The 5,724-nt window shown below is 38.9% G+C and overlaps 1 pseudogene; it reads left to right on the top strand.

Annotated features, from left to right (window-relative positions):
- Positions 1–1,193: 1,193 nt before the first annotated feature.
- On the top strand, positions 1,194–1,424 carry LOC144252989 (small nuclear ribonucleoprotein G pseudogene; annotated as a pseudogene).
- Positions 1,425–5,724: the final 4,300 nt, after the last annotated feature.

The raw sequence follows: 5,724 nt of genomic DNA, 5'->3' as shown, positions 1-5,724 counted from the left end.
GCTGGGGAATTGCTAGTGGATATAGATTTTCAGTTTTGCAGAATGAAATAGTTTGGGAGATCTGTTTTACAACAGTGTGAACATACTGAATGCTGCTGAACTGTACAACTAAGAATGGTTAAGATGGTACATTTTTTAATCTTTTTTTTCAGAGTTTTTTAATATTAATTTTTTTAGTTTTCGGGGGACACAATATCTTTGTTTGTATGTGGTGCTGAGGATCGAACCCGGGCCGCACGCATGCCAGGTGAGCGTGCTACCGCTTGAGCCACATCCCCAGCCCAAGATAGTACATTTGTTATGTGTTTCTTACTACAATTAATTTTAAGAAGACTGGAACAATGGCAGAGGACTTGAGTTGGCAGACCCAATCCACCCAGGGTCTCACTGCCTCAATCTACACCAATCACCCTGCACATTTGATACACCACTGTCATCCTGGCGCCTCCCTTCACCACTCTCCAAGAGACTCCTTTATCTCAGAGATCTTCCTCTGTTTTCTCTTTTCCTAGCCTTCCTCTTTCTTGGCCTGTTCACTCACCTACATAGAGTAGATGCTCCAAGAGCTTCCTGAGAAGGAACATTCCAGGGCTGGAGATGTGGCTCAAGCGGTAACGCGCTCGCCTGGCATGCGTGCGGCCCGGGTTCGATCCTCAGCACCACATACCAACAAAGATGTTGTGTCTGCCGAGAACTAAAAATAAATAAAAATTCTCTCTCACTCTCTCTCTCTCCTCTCTCTCTCTTTAAAAAAAAAAAAGTAACTTGAAAAAAAAAAAAGAGAAGGAACATTCCAGCATTTTATTTCTTGGGATGTGCTTGCCTGAAAGTGTCTCTTTTTCACCTTCTCACTTGAAAGTGAGAAGTGACTTAACTTGTTGTAGAATCTCAATTAGAAATAAATGTCTCCATACTTCAACAAACAGTGATCACTACACACAATTGTGTGTCTGGTTTATTGGGTCTAAAGACCATCAACACCTGTAATGTATTCTTGCTGGGAAGAGCTGGAAAAAAAGAAGCCCAGAAGCCTTTTCTAAATTCATCATCTAGAAATAAACATGAACATGTCAAAAATAAAAAAAAAAAATAAAAATAAAATAAAATAAATACTGGTAGTTTACAAAAAGCACGACATAAAAAACTATAGGACAATTCCATTTCAAAGCAGCTGAGCCTACCATGAAGACGCCATGAGCAAAGGTCTCCCTCCTGAGCTGAAAACATTTGTGGACAAGAGGTTATGGAAATTAAACAGTGGCAGACATGTCTAAGGAATTTTGCAGGGCTTTGATCCCTTTATGAATCTTATGACAGATGAATGTGTGGAAATGGCAACTAGTGGGCAACTGAATAATACCTAAATAGTCTAATTTGAGGAAATAAACATTATCAGCATGTTAGAAGCCTTAGAACAAGTATAATGACTTTCAGAAATGCATCTCCTCTCTCAAAGGGCCTGTTTATATGATATAAAAATCAGGTCACTGGGGATGAAACCCAAGGCCTTGTACATGTTAAGCAAGTGCTCTATCACTGACCTACATTCCCAGCCCAGGTTGAATCCTTTTGCTAGGAAGTGCATTACTGAGACAAGTGGCAAAATTTGAATGGGACCTTTGAACGGTGTATGGGAGTATTTGGTGCTATTCTGGAGCTATTCATGCAACTTTTCTGTAAATTTGATTCTTTTTTTTTTTATCAAGAAGATAGTGACTTCCAGCCATCCTCATTTTAGTGCCTTAAATATTTTCAATTGCAAAAGGAAGAGTTTTGTCTTTGGCAATTCAAACTGTACCAATCATTAAAAAGTTAAATATTTAAAAAAGAAAGAAAGAAAGAAAGAAATGTCCTGTTGGCTCATGCCTATAATCCCAGTGGCTTGGGAGGCTGAGGGAGGAGGATCACAGGTTCAAAGCCAGTCTCAGCAATTTAGCAAGGTTGTAAGTAACATAGTGAGATCCTGTCTCAAAATGAAAAATAAAAAAGGGCTGGGGAATGTGGCTCAGTGCTCCTGGGTTCAGTTCAGTTCTTTCAAATAAGAAACAAAGAAAAAAGAATTGTCTTTCATATTTTTAAAGAAATCATTGATTCCTTTTATATATATAGTGGGGGATGGGGATCAATGTATTTTTTCCTTTTGTTTTGTTCAGTTTGCTTTGGTTTTGGTTTGCTCTGAGAGATGATAGAATCTTCCTTACTCACAAAGTAAGACATTTCACAGCTACACTGAAGGTATTTTTTTCCAATCATTAGAATGGGAAAACAAAATTGGCCCTTTTATTCTTAAAATTTATGTTTCAGTTCTAAAAATGTTCCTTCCTGCACAGTCTCTGCTCTTTCTTTCTGAGGTTTTGTTTGTTGGGTCTCCTGGGCTCATCTTCTAATTTTCTTTTCTGTTTACTCTCCTATTTCAATTGTCTTTTTGCTTTACTTTTTGAGAACTTTCTCATTCAACTCTCTTTTTTTTTTAAATTTTCATCTCTAATATATTTTTATATGCATGGCTTCTTTTTGTTTCCAACACTATTTTTATAATATTCTGCTCTTTCATGGATGAAATATTTTCCCTGAAGATATTAGTGTCAGATTCTATTCTATCTGCTCAGTGTTTCTTCCATGTTCCTTGCTTATTTTGAAATTTTCCAATTAGATGCTGTCCACACATGGTTAGTTTTCTGCTCATGTTTAAAGGAAGGGGGGAAAAGTGTTGACTGGAGCTTTAAGCTTGCAAATGGGGTCACTGACCTTGACCTTCACTGTGAAGTGAAGGACAATAAACAGTGTCCATATCTTTATGTCATTATTCTGATTGCACAGATGTTGCCTTAGGATCTACTCTTCCAGTCCTTACCTGGAGGGTAAAGTCCTGACTCCTGAACTTAGGGGACTACTGGGGAAAAATCTGCAGTATGCATATGTTCATTAAGCCCCTCATTTTTAGTACAAAGTCTGTGTGTGCACCTGTGCCTTGCAATCTCAGTCTAGAAACCCTGTTTCCCACATCTCCTCCTCCTCTTCTTCTTCCTCCTCCTAAGTGCTTTAATACACCCAGTTCCAGCTGTCAGCTGCTGCACCATTGAGCAATAAGTCAGGGCAGGTGTTAGCTTTCTTTTTGTTGTTGTTGGTTTTTTTTAAGAGAGAGTGAGAGAGGAGAGAGAGAATTTTTAATATTTATTTTTTAGTTCTCGGCAGACACATCTTTGTTGGTATGTGGTGCTGAGGATCGAACCCGGGCCGCACGCATGTCAGGCAAGCGAGCTACCGCTTGAGCCACATCCCCAGCCCCAGGTGTTAGCTTTCTAACACCTGTTAGAAAGTGGCCAGTTGGGGGTTCAGCTTGTCTACATCCATTGCCACTCATTCTTCTATCTGCCTTTCCACTTCCAAAACTTTAAGAGGCTTTGCTTCTTCTTATTGGCTCCATCCTACTACATGTTGGTCTTTTATAAATTCCTTCCTATAGTTTTGGTGTAGTCCTTAAAACACAGCAAAATCATGTATTCAATTTCCCAAATTAACTCAGAAATCCTCAAATAGATGTATTTTTAAAATAAAAAAATTCAAAATACATGATATACTATGTTCTCACTTATGTGTAAAAAAAAGATAAGACTATGTATAGGCTGATAGAAACAAAAATGATATCTAGAAAAATAAATGAGGCTGAGGTTTTTTTTATTTTTCGCTTTGTACCCTTCTTTTGTAGTTGTTTCTTCCAATCACACAGTCGGAAAGTAAACAAACTCTGTGTTTGATTTTAGGACCTCTTGAAATACTCTTCCCAATTAAGCCATTCTGCTTTCAGGTATAGAAATAACCTAGAACTTAACTCCTGATCCAGAAAATGAGTAGTATGAAACAGAACAGACCAAACCACCCTGACTCCTGAAGACTCTCCCACCCTACTTACCACATCCTCCTCTGCCCTACCTCAGCCCTTCACTTCCCCCCTAGCTCAAGCACACAGCATAATCAGGATTCCCCAGCTTGCTGAAACACTGAACGTGTCTGTCTGAAAATGAAAAAGTTACTCCAAATCTGGTCCTACAGAACCTTCATTCTTTTCACAAACATTCATTTGTAGCAGAGAAATGAGATTGTCATGATGAATTCATTCAAACATAGATTCAAAATCTGGTACCACTACTGACTAGCAAATTAACTCTTTCTGAGCCCCAGCTTCCTCATTTATAAAACAAGGATAATGATAATTGCCTTTAAGGCTCCTGAGAGGACTAAGTGAATTGCTTATCAAAGCTTGCTGAACATCTACCCTCTACCAGAGAGAGTTCTGCATCTGATGATTACAGAATATATCAAAGTACAGATTCTTGCTCCCATGGAACTTAAGGTCTAGAAAAAAAGACACATTTAGTTTTCTAGAAACAGAAAAAAAAAACAAATAAAAAGGTACAAATGATATGTTGTTATAGGTCCATAAACACTAAAATCATAGTAAAGGTTATGGCAGGGGACATGTTTCTTGACAAATTCTCAGAGTTTGGGTAGGAATTCAGTGATTTTGCAATGAAAGTAACCAGAAATGACAAGTGAACAGAAAAAATGGCTCCCTCTTGGCTAACACTGGGAATATGTTACAAATTCTTCTACTTAGGAGTGCATTGTAAAAGAAATGTTCCTCTTTTGAAGTTGAGACAGACCATAGATTATCTCAATAAAGGTGGATAGATTCCAATGAGCCCATTCTTTGGAGAAAAGGAGAGCTATGCAGGTTGGTTCTTCCCCCAAACTAAAGCACCAGTTCCTATATGCTCTTTACAGTAATAAAAGCATTGGCAGTATTTACTAAGCACTAAGGGCAGAGGCACTGTATGCCTTATCTTGGAGAGTCCCTGGTTTCACAATGCCAAATTTCTGGTTCTTGGGGACACTCCAAGCTGCCCCAGGGAAGACCTCAGAGCCTCCCCACCCAATCATAGCCTCTGGCCAATAGTTTATGTGATCTGTGCAACACATAGGCTGTATGCCATAGATCCCAATCACCTATCAATCTTAGAGCCTGTCTAGATATAGGGTATAGTTTAAAGCAATTTTTAGTTATGATTTATAATAGTATGAAATATGTGAGACGATCTATCCAAAGATCTCAGAGACCGCTGTACTGCTATATTTCTTACAGAGAAAGGAATTCAATAGATTATGAATAACTATAGAATTCAAACTTCCTTTCCTGAGTTATTTAGGGTTCAAGCCTTTTTTTTTAAAGAGAGAGAGGGGAGAGAGAGAGAGAGAGAGAGAGAGAGAGAGAGAGAGAGAGAGAGAGAGAGAGAGAATTTTTTTAATATTTATTTTTTAGTTCTTGGCGGACACAACATCTCTGTTGGTATGTGGTGCTGAGGATCGAACCTGGGCCGCACGCATGCCAGGCGAGTGCGCTACCGCTTGAGCCACATCCCCAGCCCGGGTTCAAGCCTTAATACAAATGATGACAGTTCATGCCTCCAGTCTGACTCTGTCCCTGATTTTCATGAGTAAATGGATTTCCCCAGCAGTTCAGTAAAAGACAGAGAGGAAGGGTGATTTACTAAGTACTTCCCTTCCTTACAGTCACAAGGTCCTTGCTATTTCCTATCTGAGATATTCAGACTCGAAAATATCAGTGAAGATGGGCAAAATGGAAGGTAGAAGTTATCTAAAGAGAATATAAAATTTATGCATGTATTGCAGAGGCACGTGCCCGTAATCCCAGCAACTGGGGAA

Source organism: Urocitellus parryii, unplaced genomic scaffold, assembly GCF_045843805.1.
Source record: "Urocitellus parryii isolate mUroPar1 unplaced genomic scaffold, mUroPar1.hap1 Scaffold_79, whole genome shotgun sequence".
Taxonomy (NCBI): domain Eukaryota; kingdom Metazoa; phylum Chordata; class Mammalia; order Rodentia; family Sciuridae; genus Urocitellus; species Urocitellus parryii.
The sequence above is the reverse complement of the archived record's forward strand: the minus strand, read 5'-3'. Positions and strand labels throughout refer to the sequence as shown.